Genomic DNA, 11,547 nt, shown 5'->3' on the forward strand with positions numbered 1-11,547 from the left:
TTTCTTGTGATCCTGTGGGTTTACTGGGCTCAACTGGGCCGTTCTTCTGCTGAGGTCACACGCAGCTGGGAGCTCCACCAGGGTGGACTGTATAAGGAAACCCTGGCTCTCTCACCCTGTGCTGTCTTATCTTCAGTAGTCTAGCCCGAATTTCTTTACAGCATGGAGCTTGATTTCCATGAGTGAGTTGTGCCAAGAGAGAATGCTCCAGTGTGCAAGGGCTTATCAAGGCTGTTTGCACCGTGCTTGTTAATGTCTGGGTCAAAGCAAGTTCCAAAGCCAAGCCCAGAGACAACATGGGTGGGAGGCGGGAGGAGTTGCACAAGTGCACGAACACTGGGAGGTGAAGTTCTGACAATTCAAATGGGTGACACAGTGTGTTGCCTAAACTGTCCATTGAATCTTCCTCCTCTGCTGGGATAGTACATGCTTAAAATGAGTGAAAATTGACACCTTGCTGAATGTTCAGACAGCGGGATGAGAACGAGTTTGGATGTTTTCATTGTTTCCATCTGCCCCCTTTTCCAACAAAAGGAAAAGAATTCAGCTGTATGGGGACACATGGAATAATACAGAGCACAGGGTATATGGTGTCCTTTTTAAAGCCCTGTGTAATGTTAAAACTATCACCATTATCAGCATGATTATCAGCGGTAGAATTCTACACAGAACTAGAACTACTCTCAACCATCTAAGTACCCGTTTCCCAAAGCAATAGAGTTGCTCTACAGAACAGGCTGGTTTTATTCTCCAGTCTTCTCCTCTGCTTCCTTAAAGGCATTTTCATAGGTAGTTATGCCCCAGGATACTCTAAGACCATCTGACTTGGACTGTCTGTCATTGTTCCTCTGCCAGGTCCTGTCCTCACTTTTGAGACCTTAGTTTGCTCTCATCTTGCATGTTGTTTATAATATGCCCACATTGGGAATTTAATGGAGAATGATGGCTCTGGGACAGCCTGCTGTGGCAATGCCACCAAGAGGGGCTGCATGGCACAGAGCTGAGGGGAACACTCAGTATTACTGGGCTTCCTGCATTCTCGTCCTGCCTATGCCAATGACCATGCATTTAGAGGATGAGTTTAATTTCTTCCGGCTTTAATTTCTTCAACCTCACCAGGAGCTGAAGCTAAGAATTCTCTATCGCCCCTTTGTTCTGTAATTTTAAGAGAATCACACTTCTTTTCACCCTTGATCTCCACAGGCTTAGGAGTTTTCATCTTAAGCAAAATCAATATCAAGTTAAGAAATCAGTAGTTGTCACCAAATTCCAAGTACAGAAGATTGTGTCTTGAGACCATTGGGCTCAGCTGGTCCGTGTGCTCGTGGGCAGAGACCTCTCAGCAGCTCCTGCACAGAGACATGGGACAAAGAGGCAGCTGTGGTTCCTAAGAACCATGTGTGCATGCCAGTGTGAGTCTGAATGCATAGACTCCTTGCCTGTCAGGAACATATTGTGCTGGCTGTAGAAAGTCATGTAGAGATAAATATGCTCCCTCTCTGATCTGATCTGCTCTTACTGAGATTTCCCAAGTTAATTAGTCTGTCTTGGGGAGACAGAGTTATCTCTTATTGACTCAATAACAATTAACTTTTTAACAATTAACCAGAGCCTTCAACCACAAATATGCCACAATTTAAACAACATCATCATATCATCAACTGACAAACATGTGGCAGTCCTCAAGTACTTATTAATTGGAGACCTTTAGCCTCAAAACACTGTGTTGATCACAGGTCTGCCAGGCCTCGAAGAGTTTGACGACTTAAAGCATAATAAATATTGGAAAAGTTATTTCTGTGCGTGCAGCTGCCGTGGGGCAATGAATAAAGAATGAGTCAAGGGGACTGGATGTTTAGGAAGAAGTTACGTTCGGAAACTACCGTTAACCACTGTTTATTTTAATACTTTTTAAATCATAGAATTAATATGTTCTCATTATAAGAATATTGGAAAAATTAGAAAACTAGAAAGGAGAAAAACAATCACAGTCCCATCACCCAATATGTTGGTATTTTTATTCTAGTACTTTCTTTGATGCCCTTATGCTTCCTCCTCATGTCTGTCCCTGTCCCGTCTCTGCCGACTAATCATCAGGCACTTTCTATATGTATTGCCTGGAGAGAGCTGGGTCAGCCTGTCCTTTATGACTGACAAGATCAGCTTAAACTCCCTTCCTACGTCTGTGGAAAGTTTAAGGACTTCCTCAGGATTTCTGACTTGGACTTCTTGCTTCTGCTTAAATGTTAGTTTTGATTCTTTGTCTCGTGAATGTTCTTTAATCTTTCACAAGCCTTTGATCCAAATGAAGGCCATAGTCCCCCGCTCCTCTCCTCTGTGTGTGAATGTCCTGCCGTGTGTCAGACACCTGCCAGGGGCCCCAGGACTTCTCACCTCAACCGCACCTGAAAGAAGGGCTTCTCCACACGAGCCTGAGCTCCTGCTGCCCTGTCTGTCTGTGATAGGCATCAATTGTACTGTATAAACAATTGACAAGCATTCGACAGTTTAGCAGATCTCATTCTCTTATTTCCATTCTCAGGCAGCATTGTAAGAAAATTCAAGTCAAGGCTGGCCTCTGCACAGACATTAGAAAGCCCACGTAGAACGTTAGGTGGGTGGCTTTCATGAGGCTCCTTTTCAAGTCTGAGCTTTCATTGGGCGCCCACCACAGAAACCCTGAGTAAGAGAGAAAGTGGCCTCTAAGGCGGAGGGAGCACATATCTGGGAACAGCTGTTGTGCTACACTCCCCTCCCCCACCCCAAAGGTTTTGTGACCTGTTAGGATGTGGTCATGCTGAGAACAAAACACAGCCTCAGGTCCACGTAGAGCTGGCAAAATATTCAGGAAGCACAAGTTTTCCAAGAGCCAAAAAAGTTACACAGCTGCCACATAGCTTCACTGCCCAGGTGGGAGAAGCAGTTAGAGCTCCAGTCGTCGAGAACTGGACTCTGTTGGGAGGAGAACGTTTTGTAATGGCAGGCGGTTGGCAGCTGAGTGGGCAGCTAGCAGGAGGGTCTTGTCCTTTCTGCACCACAGTCTACTGAGCAGCTGCAAAGAGCATCTCCATTGATCTGTCAAATCGTGAGATGATTCTGGCCAAACTTGTCTCTGCCAATACTTTCAGGAGAGATATGACAGTCAAGAGATCTGTGACTTCAAATGTTTATAAGATTGAAAGGCGGGCCGGCTCCGTGGCTTAGCGGTTAAGTGTGCGCGCTCTGATGCTGGCGGCCCGGGTTCGGATCCCGGGAGCGCCCCGAGGCACCACTTCTCCGTCCAACGTGAGGCCGAGTCCCACGTACAGCAACTAGAAGGATGTGAACCTATGACATACAACTATCTACTGGGGCTTTGGGGGGAAAAAACTGAATAAATAAAATCTTTAAAAAAAAAAAAAAAAAAAAGATTGAAAGGCAATGTGCCTATATGGTGCATACGCAGTGCATGCGTGACAACTTTAAGACAAAATACCACAGCTTTGTACTGAAATTGCTCACTTCCATATTTGTTTGGGTTTAACTGTAAAGGAGAAAGCCTTGCTCCTACTGTTTTGTGCATCAGAGATTTAGTTAAGGGTCTAAAATGCCTTTAGTAGCAGAGTCCTCCTGCAGGGCCAGAGTGTGAGAGAGGGGGAGGCCTGACAGAGCTGTTCTGAAGCCACGGCGCTGCTGCTTCATCTCTGTAGAACCTGGGACATGTTACTCAACTGCTCTATGCCTTACTTTCCTCAGTTAAAAAATACCCTCCCTCAAAAGACAGCTTTAAGAATTAAACAAAGTAAACAACTAGGAAGGAGTTCTAGATAAGAAAATCTCTCATGCTTGCTAATATTTGATATGGTTACCAGGCTTCTGAAAACGCACCAGACACTGGGAATTCAGAGGCCCAGAGCTGGCTAGGGGTGGGGTCATGGGTTTAGTTCAACTCAGGTTTAGGGTTCTAGCCAGACATGGGACACAACCACCAGGTGAAGATTGCTGCTTTAATAGGAACGCTCTCTGCTCTTCAGTAGGCCAGATCTTAAATGGGAGGACATTGAGGGTCCAGGAATAGGGAGCTTCCTTTCCTCCAAGTGGTTGTCAGATGTCTTTTCTTGTCTCTCTCTCTCTATGTCATCCAGCTCCTCTGGGAAGTAGACCATGAGATGGGGTTAGGAGTGTGAGAGGTTTAGGGGAAGTGATGTCTGTGGAAGATAAAGGGGAGGAAGCAGGCTGGATAGGACCACTGCAGACACTGACGCAGATGGGACAGTCTTGGTCAATAAGAGGAGGCTACAGAGCACAGGTGTCCTTCAGAGGAGCCCCACCTTGGGCAGGAGTAGCTAGGCCCTAGTACCTTGCCCTGCTAGGTCAGCTGGAGGCTGCCTGGGAAGAGCGTGGCCTCAGTCCAATGGCCGCTGGGTAGCTGGAGGCTGTCTGCCCACTGCACTCCTCCCAGCTGGGCTGCAAGCTCTTTCCTAGGGGCGATTGGAGCGGTGGCCCGTGGCTGCCACACCAACCAAGTGAATCTCAGATCTGAGAAGTCTCTGTGCTCATAGCTCGGTTGTGATAACAATGATCGTGTATTGGCCTCTAGGACATGCTTGGCAGTGTTTTAAATAATTATAGTTAAGCTTCTAAACAACCATGAGTTAACTTCTATTTTCTACATTTGAAAACTGAGAAAACTTAAGCTCAGAGAGGTTAAATAACTTGTCCAAGTTCAATGGCTAGAAAATGGCAGAGCCAGGGTATTTGAATGCATGAAATAAAACGATTGTCAACGTATGGTAGAAACTTGTCTTATATTCTTACAAAAATACAGGATGTGCATTCAACTTGTCCAGCAAACGTCGGGATTTTGCCCTGGTTTTAGTGTGTAGTGGGAAGGAGAGAGAGGAGACAGGCTTTTGAATTAATTACATAAACATGTGACAGAGGACATAAGAAAGCCTGGTTATAGAAAGACCAGTATCCTCATGGCCAACTGCATCCAGAATATTGGCCTGAAAAACCTGGCTTATAATACGTCAGCATTCAGAAAGTAAGCACAGAGGAACAGTATATAATTGGGAGGGGATGGGAGGGGGAGTAAAGGATTGCCCTTAAAAAAAAAAGATGTACTACATTTTGAGATAAAACTGGCAAAATTAATTATACCTGTAGAATTAACAGTGATAAATAAGTTGATAAGAATTAGAGCCCAATATTTAAAATCAGGAGATGGAAAAACTGGCCCTTCTTTCATCCATTCACAAAACAAACAGTCCATTTAAGTTTATTGAAAGTCCATTGACAAGCGATGGGAGAGGAAACTTCTTTTTCATGACATCCAAGCTGGAATTTTGGTAGATCCTCAGAGAGCAAAAGTGACCATTAAAATTTGAATCACTTCACTCTATTTCTTACACCTCATCCTGCTATTCCTACATGTCCAATATTGAGAATAGACACCACGATATCTATGCCGAGGGCTCAAGTGTGGGCAAAATGATAGCTTTACTGCCAGTGCGAGTATCTGTCCAACCATCCCTTCTGGGGGAGCAGAGGTATTGAACCCGGGCTTGGGTCCTGGGGCTGCACTGGGTAAGGGTGAGACAATGGCATGGGATGGGCCAACCTGGACTTGAGGGTGATTTGAGAGGTGGCCTCCAATCTAGGGTTGCCATGAAATATTTGGGACTTACTTATACTAAAAAATTATTTGTTGTCTGTCTGAAATTCAATTTTTTTTGACTTGGTATTTTATCTGCATATTATCTGTATTTATTTGTGTTTTAAAATCCTGTGTTTTATCCGGCAGCCCTGTCTAATCACGATTTCCAAAACTGAAGAATGGAGCCGAAGTGTCACTTCAAAGGGGCCAGACAGGAAGGCGGATTCTAGTAATCAGACAGTGGGGTCAATTAGAGATTCCAGGTCAAAGCAAGGGCTTTTGAGTGTCGGAATCAATAGAAGTTATGGACTGATTGAAACATACCGAGTGCTAGATCACAGTGTTTGATGAAGGCAAGTAGTCACTACAAAGGGGTACCTGAGAGGTAGGTACTATTGTTACCCCCATCTTACAGCTGAGGAAATTGAGGCATGCAGACTGTGGGTGACCAGCCCAGAAAACACACATAACGGAATTGAGGTCTTGAACCCAAGGAGTCTGCCTCCTGAGGCCAAGCCTCACAGGACTTGGTACTTTGTTTAGGAGGGCTTTGTTCTATCGTTTGTGGATAAAAATAAGTGCTTAAAGACATTGGAAATTCCTTTCCGAAAACAATTCCACTGTGCGTGGATTAGGGACAGGTTAATGGAGAGGAAAATCAAATATCAGACTCCTCTTTACTATTCACTGATTAATAAAAGAAAGACATTGTTTTAGGAAGAGGGAATTTTAAATAATATTATTATGTGATGTGTTGCTTGTTTAAAAAAAAACCAGAGGTCATGAGTATTCTCCTGTCAGTTATAATAGCTTAGATTTCCAGAGCACCTTACTTCTAATCTGTTCATAGATTCATCAGACGCCCGTAGAGCTCACAGTGTGTGTCAGCTCCGTGCTAGACATAGTGATGAAAAGATACAAACGCGCAGTCCCCGCCTGCCGGGAACCTGTGCTTCTCTCACTGCATTTCGTGCTAGGCTGAGTTTTCTGTTTGCCCGTCTACATCTCCTGGCCACCCTGATCACATTGGCTTTGTGGCCTGGAAGGCTAACCTCTTCTCTCCTCATCACTAGATCTCTGCTTCCTGTTGAGTTTGGTTGATGGGGGGCAGTGGGGGAGATGGGAGTGGGGGAGAGTTGGGGGTTTTTTGCCGGGATCCCTCCCTAATAGTTCGGGCCTCTGCAGTGCTTGGCTCCTGCACTGGAGCCCCAGGTCCTGTCAAAGCCATCTTCCCAACCGTCCCTCTAAGCTCTGATCAGCGTTCCCCACTTGCCCTTCCAGGCCTAGGGGTGGTAACCTTCTGTTTGTTGCTGATCCATGGGGCTTTACCATGGCTCATTGATTTCCTTAATCCTCTTCTGACTTTCTAGATAGGCTGTCACTTAAGTTTCTTCAGTTGCCCCTTTGAGCATGTCATCTCTTTCCTGCTGGGACACTGATTGATACAAGCTTCATAATCTCTCCTATGATTTCTGCTTTTCAGATTGTCTGTAAAATCTGATGGAAAAAAATGTACACCAAAGACAAAAATAATGAAGTGATGGAATACACTTGGGAGAAAGTAAAACTAAAATGACATGCATGCTGACTGTGCCCCAGGAGGAAAGAGACTCTGACTGTTAGTAGAGTGCGTTTGCATTGCGCTGACAGGGTCCATTGTCAAGGAACTTCACGTGTATGTATTATCAATGTCAGTCTCATGTACTTGCACAGGCACACACAAAATGTCCATTGTAAACCACACAGTGCACTATTTCTCTAAATATATATGTTTTATATACATGTATACATCTCATCTAAAGAAGACCTCAAATAACTGAGTGGGTTTAGCAAGGAAGAAAGGAAATCATGGGGAACAAATCAGTGCCACCTTTACTGAACGCTCTTTGAGCTACCCTGGAGAGATCATAAAGAACAAAGAAGGACGTTCCAGAGAAGAAAATTTTACTGCTGTGTGAGGGAAAACTTTATAACAGTGTGAGATCCAAAAAGAATTTACTGTTTAGCTATATATTGTTTGTTCATAAGAATCACTTGAGTTTGGCTTTTGGTCATATAACCTATTTTGGCCCTTAAAGGAACATTTCATGAGTTTAATTACATGGCATGAACAGATTTTTGGAAAAGTTTACTAGGAAGTCTCTCATAGGCTCTCTCACTATAGGCATTGCTCTTTTTTTTTTTTTTCTTGTATGCTAAGAGTGGATTTTAAAAAGCCTTAATGGAAGATGGATTCTTTCCAGAAATACCGAGGAGTTAGTAATCTTTTGCATTTTGGGGGGCAAGGTATTAGAAAAAATAGCTCACAATATGTTAATATTTGTAAAGCTGTTAGAACACTGCCTGGCTCATAGTAAGTGCTGTATAAGTGCCTGCTAGCGTTACTATGATTATTTTACTTTGACAGCATCTTTTCACATTACAGTGCTGGGGCCAGAAGGCTCAGCCATTGCTCCTCCAATAATAGGCTCTGCTCCACCTCCCAACAGCATGACCTGCCCAGGCTTCTCTGCATCTTGTCTTGGCTGTTGCCATGCACACACCCATGGGAAGTTACACCTGGTCTCTACTTCTGCAGAGACTCTGAGGAGCTTGAAAAGGAACAGCAGGACCTTTCTGAAAAGGCTGCGACCAAGGAGCAGTTTCAGGGATCTGTCCTGCCCAGCTCCAGAATTTCTGCTCCTCATCCTGAGGTCGTTAACTGGTTTCCAACAGCTCCTACTGAAGGCTGCTGCCTCTCCACTGCCCAGGCCACGACATGAGGCAGACAGCCACAAAATTGTCACATGCTATTCTTCCACAGACTCTAGGCCAGAAGATGGAAATGAGGCTGAGGGAAAATTAACATCAGTTTCTAAATAAAAAGAAAGTGTGACTCTTCATCTGGCAATTACAGTATACCCTTGAGCTGGCCCAAGAGCCAGTTACAAATAGCTACAAAAAACCTGAAACTAGACTGGAAAGTTAATGCTACAAGTTAGTTGTTAAACTTAACTATGCAATAATTAAGTCAAACACTTCTCTTTTGCACTTTTTATTTCCTCAAAATAGTTCAAGTTTTTGTAATATTCTGATTAACTTGCTTGCCATTTTCACAGAGTATGAGGCTTATTTTTATTTTTGGTTCATCTAAAATGTAACTAATATTAACTTGTCATTGTAGTTGTAATTTTTTGATTCAGACCTCATTGTGATGGAAAAGACCTGTGAGACTTCTAAATAGAAGAAAACTCAGAAGTTATTTTTTCCAACAGTGTACAAACCTTTCCTCTTTTTAGGTATAGATTCATATTCTTATTTGTTTAAAAGGGAAATAAAATGTAATTGCTCACCTATGAGCTGACTTTAACAGGGAAACTTGTTCCTTATTTAAGTCTGATGAAAAAATTCACCAAGCAGCAAGAAACCCTCAAGAGAGAACATATAATATCTCTTTATTTGGATTCAATTCAACAAGTATTTGTTGATCAATCGTTGTGTACCAGACATGAATCTAGGCATTGCAAATTCAGAGATGACTAAGGTGGCTGGGTACTTGAGAAGCTCACAATTTCTTCCAAGACAGAAAGCTAGAAGAGGCATTCTAGTACAATGTGAGGAGTTCTGAAGATGGAGGCTGGGATACGGAGACTTGACGGAGCGCCCAAGGAGGCTGATGGTTCCTTCTGAAGGGAGCTTGCTCTTATTTGGTTATGTTTCTGTCCCCTGTGATAGACTAGACACTGCTTGAGGACAAGGACCATGTCTTCTTTGTTGTTGTATCACTACCAAAAGTATAGGGCTCAACTTATTTTTTTATAGAAAAATAGAAAGAAAAAGATGAGAGAGGGAGGGAGGAAGAGCAGGAGGAAGGAAGGAAGAGGGGGAAAAAAGAAAGAGAAATGTTAATAAAAACAGTGACTGTTGAGTCAAACACTGAAGGATGAAAATGATTTTTCTGAATTGGGAAAGGAAGAGGGAAGGAAATAGGAAAAGAGTCAGCAAAGATTTCATAGAAGAGATGACATTTGAGCCAAGACTTGAAGGGCACTAGAATTTGCCACTTGGAGAAGGAGAAAAGAGGATAAAGTGTAACAGGCAGAGTGACACTTTATAAAAAAAAAATATAAGTACTTGGAAAATGGATCTATCAGGCGTGTTTGCAGTGGAGGCTAGATGTGGAGAACTAACAAGAGATGAAGCTGGATGGTAGATTGAGACCACGTTGTGCAAGACTGTGAATGGTAGACCAAGAAGGTAGTTCACATAGTAGAAATAATTGATCTGATCTTTGATTTAGAGACAGATACCTAGAGGGGAAGAAGAGAAGAGTGAAGGGAGACCAGGAGGTTAATTAGGATCCATCACAGTGTCCAGAAAGTGATATGGGTCTGAGCTGGGGGAAGGGACCATGGTAATGAAAAGTTGAGGATCAATGTAACATTGTGGGGGAGAATCTCTAGAAATGATTGACCATGGAAGAAGCTGCGTTCAACAACACTAAGATTTCAACAAGGAAATCTTAAAGAGAGGATAACTATACCATGTGCAGAAATACAAAGTCAGGAGAAGAAATTGGTTACGAGTTGGGGGGAGATAATGATTTGATTTGGGATTTAAAAGGTGAAAAAACCAGTGTATGTTGCAGTGATTGGGAGAGATCTGGAAGGGAAAGCTGCACCCTCTGGCAGGGGTTTTTAGTGCCATCTTGCCCCCAAGCTGCATAGAGCAGACCTCCAATTTCCTGGCCCTGTCCACAGCCTCAGTCTTAAATCACTGATAAGTGTCCTGCCACTCCACGGCCCCAACCTTCCTGACTCCTCCTTCTTAAACACAACCTCGCTTTACTCTTCCCTGAGAAAGGATAGTCTTGGTGATGGTGCCATAACATACACCTCCCAAACGTCAATGGCTTACAACAATAGAGGTTCATTTCTTGTTCACATTACACATTGTGGAAGGACAGTTGGGGACGCTGCTCCATGTCATCATTGTCCTCCTTCTGGGTCCAGGTTGATGGAGCCATTGTTAAAAGTCATCACTGCTGTAGGAAAAGAGAACATGGCAAAGCCTACACTGACACCTAAAACTTCCATTCTGGTGGCACAAAGGACAGGAGGCCAACCTCCTATCTGGAGAATTCCAAATAGTATATATAAATACTGAGCTTCACTCCCCACCGGGGATGTGTGCTGTGCTCAGTGGCTCCTTCCCAAGAGTATGGGAAGGGGAGAAAAGTGACTTCACAGTGGAGAAGCCTGGCAAACACCCCATCGGCCAGGTGACAAACATCATCAGTGATAAGTCATGGTGGGAGTCTGTAGTCTGGATATGATGGGATGAGAAAGGCACTTCACCTCTGTGGTCTTTCTCCCCAAAATCCATAACCCCAGTCTAATCATGAGAAAAATATCAGACAAACTCAAATTGAAGCACCTTCTACAAACTCCCTGACTGGGACTCCTTAAAATATCAAGGTCAGGGGGCCGGCCCAGTTGCCTAGTGATTAAGTTCGGTGGGCTGGGTTCAGTTCCCAGGCCCAGACCTACACCACTCGTCCACGCCCATGCTGTGGTGGTGACCCACGTACAAAATAGAGGAAGACTGGCACAGATGTTAGCTCAGGGAGAATCTTCCTTGGGAAAAAAAAAAACTGTCAAGGTGATCAAAATGAAGGAAAGTCTGAGAAACAGTCACAGCCCAGCAGAGACTAAAGAGACATGATGACCAAATGTGATGTGGTATTATGGATGGGGCCCCAGAAGAATAAAAGGACATTAGGAGGAAACTAGTGAAATACGAATAACGTGTGCCATTTAGTGAGTAATGATGGACCAGGGTAGGCTCCTTAGTGATGACAAATGTGGCATATTAATGTGAGATGTTAACAAGAGAAGGAACTGGGGAAGGGATACACAGAAGCTCTATGT

The sequence above is a fragment of the Ceratotherium simum genome, chromosome 6 (assembly GCF_057802395.1).
Source record: "Ceratotherium simum simum isolate JZ-2026a chromosome 6, ASM5780239v1, whole genome shotgun sequence".
Classification (NCBI taxonomy): Eukaryota; Metazoa; Chordata; class Mammalia; order Perissodactyla; family Rhinocerotidae; genus Ceratotherium; species Ceratotherium simum.